The sequence below is a fragment of the Pelodiscus sinensis genome, chromosome 3 (assembly GCF_049634645.1).
Source record: "Pelodiscus sinensis isolate JC-2024 chromosome 3, ASM4963464v1, whole genome shotgun sequence".
Lineage (NCBI taxonomy): Eukaryota > Metazoa > Chordata > Testudines > Trionychidae > Pelodiscus > Pelodiscus sinensis.
Window position 1 is genome coordinate 69,341,621 of NC_134713.1, and position 13,174 is coordinate 69,354,794.

Here is a 13,174-nt window from a genome sequence, read left to right on the forward strand (position 1 = left end):
GGTGTTAAATGTTATAGCCAATCCTTAATGTCATGCATTCCAATCATTCTCATATACATGCATGAATGTGTGTTAGCATGTATATACACACAATTATAATTTTGATTATTTTAATGTTAATTTTCTGTTATAATTATCTTTTTATTAAGTGATTAGACCAATCAAAATTTCAGCTTTTCAGTTTTAGTTTTTTAAATGAGAACATATGCATAGTTGATGAAAGACATCACGAATGCTTATTTTACATGCGAAGCTTGAATAATGTTCCCAAATATTATTTCACAATGCATTTTCCTAGCTGTAGAAACAAGATTATGTCTTTTAAGCTATGTCTTAGTTCACCATGTCTTAGTTCACTACCTGTTGGTTTGGGTAGTCACCAGCCTGCACTGAATAGCCGCTCTAACTTCCTGTTTTCATCCTGCACACTATAAAACTGGTCTCTTTGTGCTTGAGATCTTCTGTGGTCATGAATGGACCAGGTTAATTTCAGCTATAAGTTAGGGCCACAATGTAGAATTATTTGAAATATTTAATTCAGCACTGTGTATTTGGTTATAACTCCAGAAAACTATACTATATGCTGAACCTGAGAGACTATATAGACAATTTGTAAGAGAACCACAGCCCATGAAATGTCATTAAAAGCTTATATCTAAAGTAAACTCGCACTCTACTGACATAGTACACCAAATCAATACATGTGGGCTGCTTTCTGAAGCTGATGGATAAAAATGTATTTAAGACAGAGGATGCTAATTTGGATTTTGATAAGAGGAATGCCTTAAAGGGGAAAGGTAGCAGGCTGCCTAGGGTGGTCCCTGTCAAGAATACTGCAACTCTTGATGGTTTCAGAGTGAGATAGTTTACTACAGTTTACAACCTGCTTAATGCTGGAAAGAAAGCTTGTAACTGTTTTGCCTTCTCATCAGTATGTGATATGAAATAATCACAGTGGTTACTTAACAGTGATGAAAAGCTTCAGTAGCAAGGGGAAAGAGACTGCTAATCTGATTGAATGTGGGCATTTCAGGTTTGGAAATATGCACTACCTACTAAAATGAGCTATCGACTAATTCTGAAAGAAATGTTATATGGGCTTAATGTTCATCTTCATCCACACTATAATGAGAAGGATTAGACTGGCTTCCATATGCGGAATATTTATTTCAGCAATACAGGAAAATGTATTTCCCTAATATTTTTTCTGTATGCACAAAACCTTAAATTTTACAGATGTGATTAATGTTTTAATTTGCTGTTCTAGTTGGATACAAGTTTACCATACAATATAAATTACTTACAAAGAAATTTGCTTATATGGAGTTTAATTCATATGCTGTTTAACCACCATGTGTGGCATAGCTCTGCTGTCTCTATGGGACTGAGCAGTTGTGCAATCGATTTGAAAAATAAAAAATAATCAGGTTACACAAAGTATGTCTTAACAACCTAAACCAAAGCTTTTATGAAGCAAACATGTGGTATAATTAGTGTTTATTTTACCGTGGATTAATAAACAGGAAATTAATTATCAGTTGTGAATTGAAAACCTGACAAATAATTTTGATTGGCCAGTCTTTAATTATTTATTTGTGTTGTCAATTGAGTACTTGTTCATAGATCATGTTTGCAGAGCAAAGGAAGGTTAATCAAACATATTACAGGGCAATATTTATATAAATCTGAGGCCAGATCCTTAGCTAGTAGGAGTGAGGAGTTGAAACTGAAATCAGGAGTTATGTCTCAGGCTGAGAATCAGGCTACTAATTGTAGTCATATATATTTTTAAAAAGCAATAGAATTCTAGCTCAGGATTGCCTTTATTGCCTTCTCAAAGAACAGCTAAATGCAGTAGTACGAAAAATGTATAAACTGATATGAATTCCTCAGTGCCCATAAATGTGTTTTTAGTGAACCATCTTCAGTGTGGACTCTAGCTTCTTACTTTTTTTGGTGCTCTTATAATAATATATAATATATGTAAAATATATAAAATCACCTCTTTACTTACTAGCTAATGTGCAGCAACTAACTTCTCTTAAATGTTACATATCCAGAAGCCGCTGGTGCTAAGGGTTGCAGTAATTTCCTGACTCTGAAACAAACAAGGAAATACAAAATATCACAATATTTAAGTCCAACTCCTGTTTTCATTTTAATGAATGGGAGCTTGATCACTGGCATCATTGAGACAGGACTGGACCTTATGTAATATACATTTCCACACTAAGAACAGCTTCTCCTTAATCCTACTTCACTGCTGGGGAGGTGATTAGAAGACTGGAAGTCCTGTCCAGCCCTATAGTTCTGTGATTCTGTTATCAGAGAAAGAGAGGTTGGCCTGACTGAAATGAAGGCCAAATCAGCCCCAGACAGAGGCAGAACTCTTAAACCAATAAACTCACTGGAGAACTCCACCACCCCATTAGATGTAAAGCACATTTCTACAAGTGTAATAATTGTGATAACATATGTCCCTATTCATGACTAGTCCTAATGCATAAAGTTACATGTCCTTACTATTAATATGAAAGTTTCAGAGGGGTAGCCTTGTTAGTCTGTATGGAAAAAACTTTAAAAAACAACAAATAGTTCTGCATCTTATTAGGGCACATCTACACAGCAGGGCAAAAGTCTAATTAAGATACGTAACTTCAGCTATGTCAATTGGGTAACTAAAGTCGAAATAGCTTAATTCAGCTTTTTGGTGCTGTCTACACAGCAGGAAGTCGAAGGAAGAACATTCTTCCTTCAACTTCCCTTACTCTTTGTTAAATGAGGGTTATAGGAGGTGGAGTAAGAAGTCCTCCAGCTCACAATTATTTTGGGATCTACATAAAATGCAAGGGATTTTTTTAAAACTAAAGGCAAACTGCAGAACTCCTTATTAAAAATTATTTCAGGGTGAGTTTGGCAGGAGACAGTTTTGACAGTGCCAGGTGAATGAGGCAGAATTAATACCAATTCTATTGGAACTTTTCATGAGGGAAGAAACTTATGACTGTCTCTTTTTTTATCAAAATTTGCCATATCAGACCATGTTTTCTCCAAAGTTCATGTTACAAAGTCACTTCCTGAAGTCTGATTTATCCAATTGCCAAAAAAAAAAAAAAAAAAAAAAGGTTGGGGGGACAAACTAATTACAGTTCTTCTCTCTGTTCTGTCTCTCCCACCCACTTCCCTCCTACTATTATAGATTACTGTTCACTGATGCTATTTTTGTCCTATAAAACAAAAATAAAGCAAATTGACAGTACTTGAACCTGGAGTCCTCTCTTTAATCAAAGATGTAAAGTGTGGTCAATGGTAATGCACACTTTCTCTACATTTTATCATCTGTTCACCTCAACCATGTCTGATAATTGCCTTTAATTTCAGTGAAGTTATCCAATAATCCGATGTAATACCTTTTTGGTATCAACTGGCTTTGCCCTGGTTTGAACTAAATTCAAAAGGCCACGTGTGCCATTATCTTTTAAACTTTGAAATACTGTACAGATACATGCCTAACTCATAAATAATCTCTGAAACTTCACTCAGCAAGCAACAATCTGATGTCTTTTGGGTCAAGTGCAAATGCTTTCTAGAAAAGAGAGAAGAGAAAATCAAGTGTTTCTTTTAAATGATTACTTTGTATCTTCACTGAGAATAGGGGAAAAAATCTCTGTTTAATTACTTATATTTTAAATAAACCATTTGTTTCCTTTCTTTGAGACTAAGTTGATTTGATCCAGAGAGCACACATACCCAGGGGATCACTCTGTTTTGATTTATGGGGCCTTTTATGCATCAGACAATCCTTCCAATCAGGAGGCACTGTTGTGCTTTTTATGATTTACAGTATAATGAAGCAAAGCAGCACAGTACATATGCATCACAAAGACTGGAAATAGACTACAGGCCTCAACTATTGCCTTTTCCCAATAAGTACTGAAAAAGTGCACCCTTTTCTTCTGAATAATTATGTTCCTGATGAAGCTACAATATCATCAAGTATTCTTTGTTTTTAAAGAAAGGAGCAACAGGAGAGGATATTACTTACTGCCATTCAGTGATAAATATTTTAGACTTCTGTTTATCATATATGTATGTTTTATTTAAAGTTTTACAGAAGTGAAAGATCTAACTGCCTCACAGAAGTTGTAGAGTTAGTCTGTCTTTATTGGGAAAATACTACCCAGGGTAACATTTAACCCTTTGCAGATAGTGGATTCTTATGCAGACCTTACAGAGTTACCTAACCAATTTTGAATGTATATAGATAAAAATGTGCCACGTGAGGTACCTCTGGTCAGTAACTGTTGCCAAATGCAAATTTGTAATGGTCATTGCTATAATACATTCTCTTATACATTCCTTTCATTAGAAGTCTAATGAATATATCCAGTGTTCAGAGGGTTAAAGTACTTTCATATATTACAGCGAAGGTCACAGTGAAAAGAGAGCTACAGTGAGTGATTGTAAATATTAATATAACTAAGGCCAGTCCTCAAGACATGTTAAAATTAATGCTGAAGTTATGACACAACTGAGCAAAACAAGAATTCAGACTAGGATGTAGCTGTAACATTTATGTGCTCTGTTATGGTGCAGTATTGCAGACATCTGAGAGCAGGACATGCTGCTATATAAAATATACACATCTTTACTCTGATACCAAGGGATTAATTGTTTTTTCTATAACTCCATAGATCAACATGATGTTACACAGAAGAAAGGAAGATTCCATGTCGAAAAAAGAATGTAATCAGTTGAAGGCCCTGGATCCTGCAATAAGCACCAAACACCAGGATCCCCTCTCCCAGCACAGAACCCCTTTTAAGTCAATGGGGCTTCGCACAGGGTGTGCATCATAGAGGCTGTTGCAGGATGAGGATTTCAGATGCACTTCTGTAAAAAGCATCCATGCACGGATTGTTTCATGCCTATATGGATCCCTTTGAAAGACTGTGGAGTAAGGTAGGGCTGGAACTATAGGAAGAAATAATATAAGGAGGAAAGGTTGGACAAAGGAGACTAAAATTATGCAGCTAGATAGGAACAGAGTATGGTCTTCTTGGTGGTTCCCTTTTTGTTTTTGGTAATATTCATGGGTTTGATTTAAATAGAACTGAGCCATCGAGAAGGTGGCAGTAATTAGGGACGGTTTCATGTCTACTTTTGAACTGTTGCTTCTGGGACTGAGTTAAACGAAACATAACTCATGACTTCTTTAATTTTTTTCTTGCCCATAACATCAAATGGATATGATCCTAAGTTTGTATGTTCAGATCCAGCTCCAATTTTCCCCTTGGCTACGTCTACACAGGCCCCTTTTCCGGAAGGGGCATGTAAATTTCATGAGTCGTAGTAGGGAAATGCGCGGGGGATTTAAATATCCCCCGCGGCATTTAAATAAAAATGTCCGCCGCTTTTTTCCGGCTTTTAAAAAAGCCGGAAAAGAGCGTCTACACTGGCCCCGATCTTCCGGAAAAAGTGCCCTTTTCCGGAGGATCTTATTCCTACTTATTCCTCAAAGTAGGAATAAGATCCTCCGGAAAAGGGCACTTTTTCCGGAGGATCGGGGCCAGTGTAGACGCTCTTTTCCGGCTTTTTTAAAAGCCGGAAAAAAGCGGCAGACATTTTTATTTAAATGCCGCGGGGGATATTTAAATCCCCCGCGCATTTCCCTACTACGACTCATGAAATTTACATGCCCCTTCCGGAAAAGGGGCCAGTGTAGACGAGCCCCTTATGTTTAGGGAGTTCATTTTCTTTTTCCAGAGTACTTAGCTGGGGCAGCCAAAGCCAGGGACAATTTTTTTGAACTTCTGGACTACCATGCCAACTTGGAAATACCCTCAGTACCAGAGCTCTTTAATTCTCCCTTGAATGCTACACTAGCCTCCTTTGAAAAGTCTCCATTTTCAGACCTCAGATCCCTGTTGGGTTAGAATGACTCAAAGAATCCCTCAGTGCCAACTGGTACACCATAACACACATCAGGCTTGCCACATTCATTGTCCCAACTCACTGTTGTCAGAATCTACATCTAAGAAGTGTCACATGTAAACTGGTAATACACTGGTCATTAATATTATTGTGCATTGTGTGTATAGGTGGTGCATAAAGGATTATGGATGTATATTGGCAATATGTTGTTAAAAGATGTTCAGCAAGAAGTGTATGAGCTCAGCCTGTCCTAGACAAAAGGAATGCCTTTCCCCCATTTTCTTTTGTGTCCATTGTAAACTGAGCTAGATAATATCTGAGAGGACAACAAAAAGTATATCTGTATATGAGATAAACAAAATCATCAAGCTAAGCCAGCAGGGGCAAAGACAGCTTAAAGCTCACAATGAAGGAAGGAGCTTGCCCTCCCAGGAAACCTTCCTGGTGCTTGAACAGAGACAATAGACTTTGGGAAATGTTGGCAGAAGGAAACATATATTTTGGCCATCACCTAGAGGACAAAGGAGGAGCAGCCCCTTTTGAGCTCATGAGATGTGGACTTTCTTGGTATGAAAACCAAGAGTAGCTGGAATTAACTGTAGGTGAGAAATCTGCTTAGGCAGAGATTCTAACTTGCTGAAGTGAGGTTTTAGTCACTACAAAGGGTGTTTTGTTTTGCTTTATTCATAACTGTCCCTGTCCCTTGTATTTACAATTATCACATAAATACTTGTTCTTTTTGTTTAGTTATTCTTGTTTTATTACATAACTACCTCAGGGTATGTCTACACTACAATGTTAATTCGAACTAACTTAGTTCGAATTAGTTAATTCGAACTAAGCTAATTCAAACTAACGGATCTAGACTAAAAAACTAGTTCGAATTAGCGTTTTGCTAATTTGAACTAGCATGTCCACATTAAGTAGACCCTGAACCGGGCTTAAGGATGGCCGGAAGCAGTGCCGGCAGGGCATCAGAGCAGGACTTAGAGCGTGGAGATGCTGTCTCAGGCTAGCCGAGGGCTGTGCTTAAAGGGTCCCGACCCCCACCCCAGACAGACAGTTCCCAGGGGTGTCCCACTTGCAAAGCAGTCCTGGCTTGTAATGCCCGGAGTACCCACACTGGGCACATCACACCACTCGGCCATCAGACTGGCTGCACTTGCCACAGGCTGCCATCTGGGGAGAGGGAGCAATTGGGGGGCTGCAGGAGAGCTTCCACCCCCAGAAGCCCGCAGAGCCAGCCCAGTCCTCCCCATCGGGGGCACGTACCCCATTCCTCCCTCACCTCCTTCCACTTACCCTTCCCTAGCCCCTCTTCTTGATGTACAAAATAAAGGACAATTGTGTTCAAAAATGGAATCTGTCTTTATTGAACAAAACTGGGGGAGACTGGGAAAAGGAGGTGGGAGAGGGGAAGAGAGAGGGTGGGAGAGGGGAGGGCAACTAAAATGATCAGGGGTTGGGAACAGGTCCCATATGAAGAGAGGCTAAAGAGACTGGGACTTTTCAGCTTAGAAAAGAGGAGACGGAGGGGGGACAGGATAGAGGTCTCTAAACGCAGAAGTTGGGTGGAGAGGGTGCATACAGAAAAGTTCTTCATTAGTTCCCATAAAGAAGGACTAGAGGACACCAAAGGAAAGGAATGGGTAGCAGGCTTCAAACTAGTAACAGAAAGTTTTTCTTCACAAAGCAAAGAGTCAACCTGTGGAACTCCTTGCTGCAGGAGGCTGTGAAGGCTAGAACTAAAACAAAGTTTAAAGGGAAGTGAGATCAAGTCATGGAGGTTGGGTCCATGGAGTGGTATTAGCCGGGGGTAGGAGTGGTGTCCCTGCCCAAGGTTTGTGGAAGGCTGGAGAGGGATGGCACGAGACAAATGGCTTGGTCACTGTCTTCGGTCCATCCCCTCCAGGGTCCCTAGGGTTGGCCGCTGTCGGCAGACAGGCTACTGGGCTAGATGGACCTTTGGTCTGACCCAGGACGGCCATTGTAAGCTCAGGGCTCAGGGTCGGGGGTCTCACTTTCCTGTGCCTAGTGCGGAGATCGTGGACAAGGTCCACGATGGCTGCACTAGCCCAGGCGGGTGCCCGCCTCTTGCGGTCCCGGGCAAGCTCCCGGGAGCCGCCAGCCTGGTCCTGGGAAGAGGGGGAGGGCTGGGGGGCATCGGGTGGGTGGCTCAATCCGTGCCAGGTGCAGGGTCTGCTGCCTGGGTGCTGGCAGGTTTGCACCTGGCATGGGCACTGTAGCCAGCCTGTGCCCCTTTAAGGGGTCCTGGTCCGGGGCCGGGAGGGAGGCAGTAGAGTTTCCCTGGTGTTGGCCAGAGTGGCCACCAGGGAAACCTGGGGAGGGCTAGCCTCCCACTAGTTCGAATTAAGGGGCTACACAGCCCTTAATTTGAACTAGTAAATTCGAACTAGGCTTAATCCTCGTGGAATGAGGATTACCTAGTTCGAACTAAGCGCTCCGTTAGTTCGAATTAAATTCGAACTAAGGGAGCGCTAGTGTAGCGCCTATGAAAGTTAGTTCGAACTAACGTCCATTAGCTCGAACTAACTTTGTAGTGTAGACATACCCTCAGTTCTGTGTATTTTATTGAATGGTGAAATTCTCAGTTGAAATAAAAGGCTGGTGCGTGCTCTTTCTTTGAAAGAGCAAACTTATTAATGTCAGTAAGTATCCGGTGAGATGGTTTCTGGGAGATTTAGAAAAGAAAGATTGTTGGAGTCATCCGCAAAGGAGCAATCAGGCTAGTGGAAGCCAAGGCTAGGCTATTGTGCAATGAACTTGATGCTGACATCATGAGCCAATGCTGTGCAGCACAGAAGCAAACAGGTGGAAACAGAATTCCTGAGTGGAATGGATGAAACCCCCAAAAGCATCTCAGTTAGATGAGTCTCCATTGAAAATATGCCACCACACCAGGAAATTGCATGACCAGGAAGACCAAAAGTGGGAATTTATTTTTCTTGTACTCATAGAAAGGGGAACATCTGTAAAGCCCCCAATATGATCATTTGCTTCACTTGTGCAGAATTCCAGTGACTCAAGAAAAGTCTGCCCAGTTCAACAAGTCTAACTAATAATTGGAGAAGAGGAAAACTATTCCTCTCAAATCTTCCTCCTCATCTCTACCTATGTTTATGAATAACCTGTGAAAACCACTGCCAAAAAGAAGGTAAGTAGCCAGGAGTTCTTTCCTCAGCTCTTTGAAGCTGAAGGAAATCAGGGAGGCTCATTAAGAGCAGGTGAATCTTGTCCCCTAATCAGAAGTTTATAAAAAAAAGTGCTCACTGAGTCAGAAGGGGGTGAGAAAAAAATATTTCATAGAGAAAGATTGCTAGAACAGACTGCCTACAGAAAATAGAGTTGAAAACTATGTGAGTGGTTTATGTTGAGGCTGGATAATTATATATTTATTTTGGTTTTGAGCCTGTCATTTTCCATATGCTATTTCTTGGCCACTCAATGGCTGCAAGTGACCACAGTAGTTTGAAAGACTATTGCAATTGAACTGCAGTGCAGTGATGAGATAAGTAAACCTGAAATTACTTTTGCACATATTTAATTTTAGACCTGTAGATAGTTCTGCTGAATTCCCACAAAGAAGTGTGGGTTAAGATTTTGCCTTTTGCCCTGGTGGTTTCTATGTAGTTTGGTCCAAAGCTAAGCTTCTGTTGTTTTGAGACTCAAATTGTTTTGTTGGTTTTGAATCCTAAAATATATTGGTTCTCTAATTTAGCTAATTTCTAATTTAGCTTAATCCAAATCCAATTCAGGTATATTATTATGAAATATTATTCTTGGTAAATAAAGAAAAAAGGAACTTTTCAAATTGGACTAATTGCACTATATGGATTTGTGGTGTTATACAAGGATAATATGGTAATGTGTCTCCTCTGTTTATATACATCAACTTTTGGGAATATCTTGTGACTATAACATGAACAGATTTAGGGACTGGGTGAAGGTTCAAAAGAAATCCTTGTCATTTATATATATATATATATATATATATATATATATATATATATATATATAAGAACTCCTTGGCACAGACATTTTATGGTGTTTCAGTTGGCTTCTACATCTGTTAGTATATGGAATTTTAATCTGGAAAAGTCCTTCTTTTTCAATTGGGTTTCCAGGCAATGTGGTAATTAAAAAAACATAAGGTCCTTTGCCTCCACCCTTTTATTTGGCTAGCTGCCTACTGTATCTCCATTGATTGAAGGCAGCTGCTGGAGCTCTGGGCTTTTTAAATTGCTGCTGGAACCCCAGGTGCCACTTTCTGGGTAGCGCTAAGGGCTGGCTGGGGACAGTGTGGTACGCTACAGGTGGTGGTAAGGGCTGGCTGGCACCAGCCCCATGCCTTCCATCTGAGGCCCTGCCCCTTCTGCGAGTGAAGCCAGTTCCCTCTTGCCCCTGGGCCCAGCAATTCTGTCAGCCCCCCCACCCCCATGTGCAGGCCTGGGCCAGAATAAGTAGGGGCTGTTACCCACTTCTGCCTGCAGTCTCTTGCCTGCTTGCCCCTGCGCACATGTTGTAGAAACAGGTTGGAGTATAGAGGCTTGTCTGGCTCCTCACTTAGAACTCTTGCCAGGGTATCATAGAATCATAGAATAATAGGACTGGAAGGGACCTCAAGAGGTCATCGAGTCCAGCCCCCCGCCCTCAAGGCAGGACCAAGCTCCACCTACACCATCCCTGACAGATGTCTATCTAACCTGTTCTTAAATATCTCCAGAGAGGGAGATTCCACCACCTCCCTTGGCAATTTATTCCAATATTTGACCACCCTGACAGTTAGGAATTTTTTCCTAATGTCCAATCTAAACCTCCCCTGCTGCACTTTAAGCCCATTACTCCTTGTCCTGTCCTCAGAAACCAAGAGGAACAAATTTTCTCCTTCCTCCTTGTGACACCCTTTTAGATATTTGAAAACCGCTATCATGTCTCCCCTTAATCTTCTTTTTTCCAAACTAAACAAGCCCAGTTCATGAAGCCTGGCTTCATAGGTCATGTTCTCTAGACCTTTAATCATTCTTGTTGCTCTTCTCTGTACCCTTTCCAATTTCTCCACATCTTTCTTGAAATGTGGCGCCCAGAACTGGACACAGTACTCCAGCTGAGGCCTAACTAGTGCAGAGTAGAGCGGCAGAATGACTTCACGAGTTTTGCTTACAACACACCTGTTGATACAACCTAGAATCATATTTGCTTTTTTTGCAACAGCATCACACTGTTGACTCATATTCAACTTGTGGTCCACTATGACCCCTAGATCCCGTATGTGGATGTCCATTTTTCTAGGGCCTCCCAATTGGCTGGAGCCCTTGGGCACAGGTCCTGTTGGCTCAATGACTAATTTGACACTGCTTGCCTGGCTGTGCATTATGGTTTACCCCAAGCTTTAACAGAACTATCAACTGAAATCAGTTGAGCATGCAGACATGCCTTGTATCCCAAGTCATTCTGGAGAAATAAATATTCCAGCATACACATTGTAGTCCAAATTACTCCCTAGGGCAACACTACTGATGTCAGCAGAAACACATTTCTTTACTGTGCTGTGAAATTCATTGCACATCCTTGTGCCCTCTCTTCAGTGGATATTGTACTTTATGAAAACTATAGTGAGGCCACATGCCCAGCCTTGCAGCATGATGTTTTCCAATAGCTGCAAGTTTGTCACTTTAACATACTAGGGAATCTAGGGTGCAGTTCTTGTGTCTCTGCTCTGGAGTCTCCTGAGTTTGGGAGAAAAGAGAATCCTGCTTATTATGAAATATAAAGGCTGTACTGCTAATAAAACAGGTAGAGAGCCATTATTTGGCATTGCATGTGTGAACTAGATTAACAGAATGTTTTCTTAACTTCAAAACTATTAGATTTGTGATGTAGATTATCCATAAAATAATTTTCATATGACTATTTGCACACTCTATTTGCATATGAATAGTAATTCAATAATGTGTTTAATAAGCTATCACTTTTGTTGTAGTTATCCGTATTCATGCTGTATATTACTGCTGAATAATATACCCTCTTAAGTATATAGCTAGCAGTAGCATTTTTTTTAGCCAGGTTTCATTTCAAAGACTTTTCTGACACACGAGACATAAAAGATAAACACAGTTCTGCTGACTAGAGTAAGAGATATGTTCTCCTGAATGCTTTCACTTTTTGAAAATAGCTGCCCTAGGATCCTGTCTTCCACTGAAATTGTTCCCTCATCTTAACTGTTTGCCAATCCTTTGACTTGTTTTTGACTTATGACAGGAAGCTTTAGTTGGGAGAGTTGGATACACTCTTCATTACTGTATCACTTAAAACTCCAGCATTTGGTAAGAGTTGAACTGATAAGGAAGGGCAGAAACCTTAGCTAACAAGGTCTCCCCCTCTCCCCATACACACACACATGCACGCTCACTTCACTCCGAAAGCATGATGTTTATAGAGTACCAGGTATCCTCTTTGAATGAGGTTGTTAAACATGACCTTTGTTTATGTGTAATGACATGCAGTTATCAGCACAATCAAAAACTTATTTAATCCTTTTCTAATTCTAAAGTGATTAGCAGGAGCTGAAAAATCACCTTATCTCACTAAAACACAGGTACAAACACAGAGTAAATATTTTGGTAAACAATTATTCTGCCCTTGCATATTCAGCAGTGTGCTAAATTATGCATAATCTTGCATAAGTAATAAGTGAAGGTAGCTTAAATTCAGGGTTTTTTTTTTTACCTGACCTATTTCTTTCAGTGCTGTTAGCTTCTTAAATCATGTATGAGCTTTCCGTAAGGCTTCAATGAGTAGTTCTAGTGGAGAGACTTCAGTAATAAATTTCAGGAGAAGACAAGTTTTTTGACAGGCATAATGCAACACATACAGAGTTTGGAACTCACACTCTGGGAATTTAGAGCAATCCTTGCAAAGCAGCTTTTCCCTGTTACATTAATAGAGAAAATGAAGTATGAAAGTCCTCAGGAATTACTGCTAGGTGTAATTTAAATAATTTACCAGAAGACAGTTCAGCACATGCATAGAACAGGGGCATACAGAGTTTGCCATAAGCAGTTTATAAATAAACTATATTCTGCTGAAGTAAGTCAGGCATAAATTATAACTATTCCTTTTGTGGCTATACTCTGTTCCTCATTGTAATAGTTATTAAAAAAAAATCTGGGTTATGACCTTCTACTAGAAATCATAGACATAGCCTGCCTTGTAGCTTGCT

General features: G+C 40.2%; 1 long non-coding RNA gene across 1 annotated transcript in view; it reads left to right on the plus strand.

Moving 5' to 3' along the window:
• The first annotated feature begins 9,234 nt into the window (after positions 1–9,234).
• LOC142827605 (uncharacterized) overlaps positions 9,235–13,174 on the plus strand; it is a 44,923-nt gene continuing 40,983 nt past the window's right edge. Inside the window, exon 1 of the long non-coding RNA XR_012902294.1 lies at positions 9,235–9,311. This is a non-coding gene — a long non-coding RNA (uncharacterized LOC142827605). The remainder of the gene's footprint in view (positions 9,312–13,174) is intronic.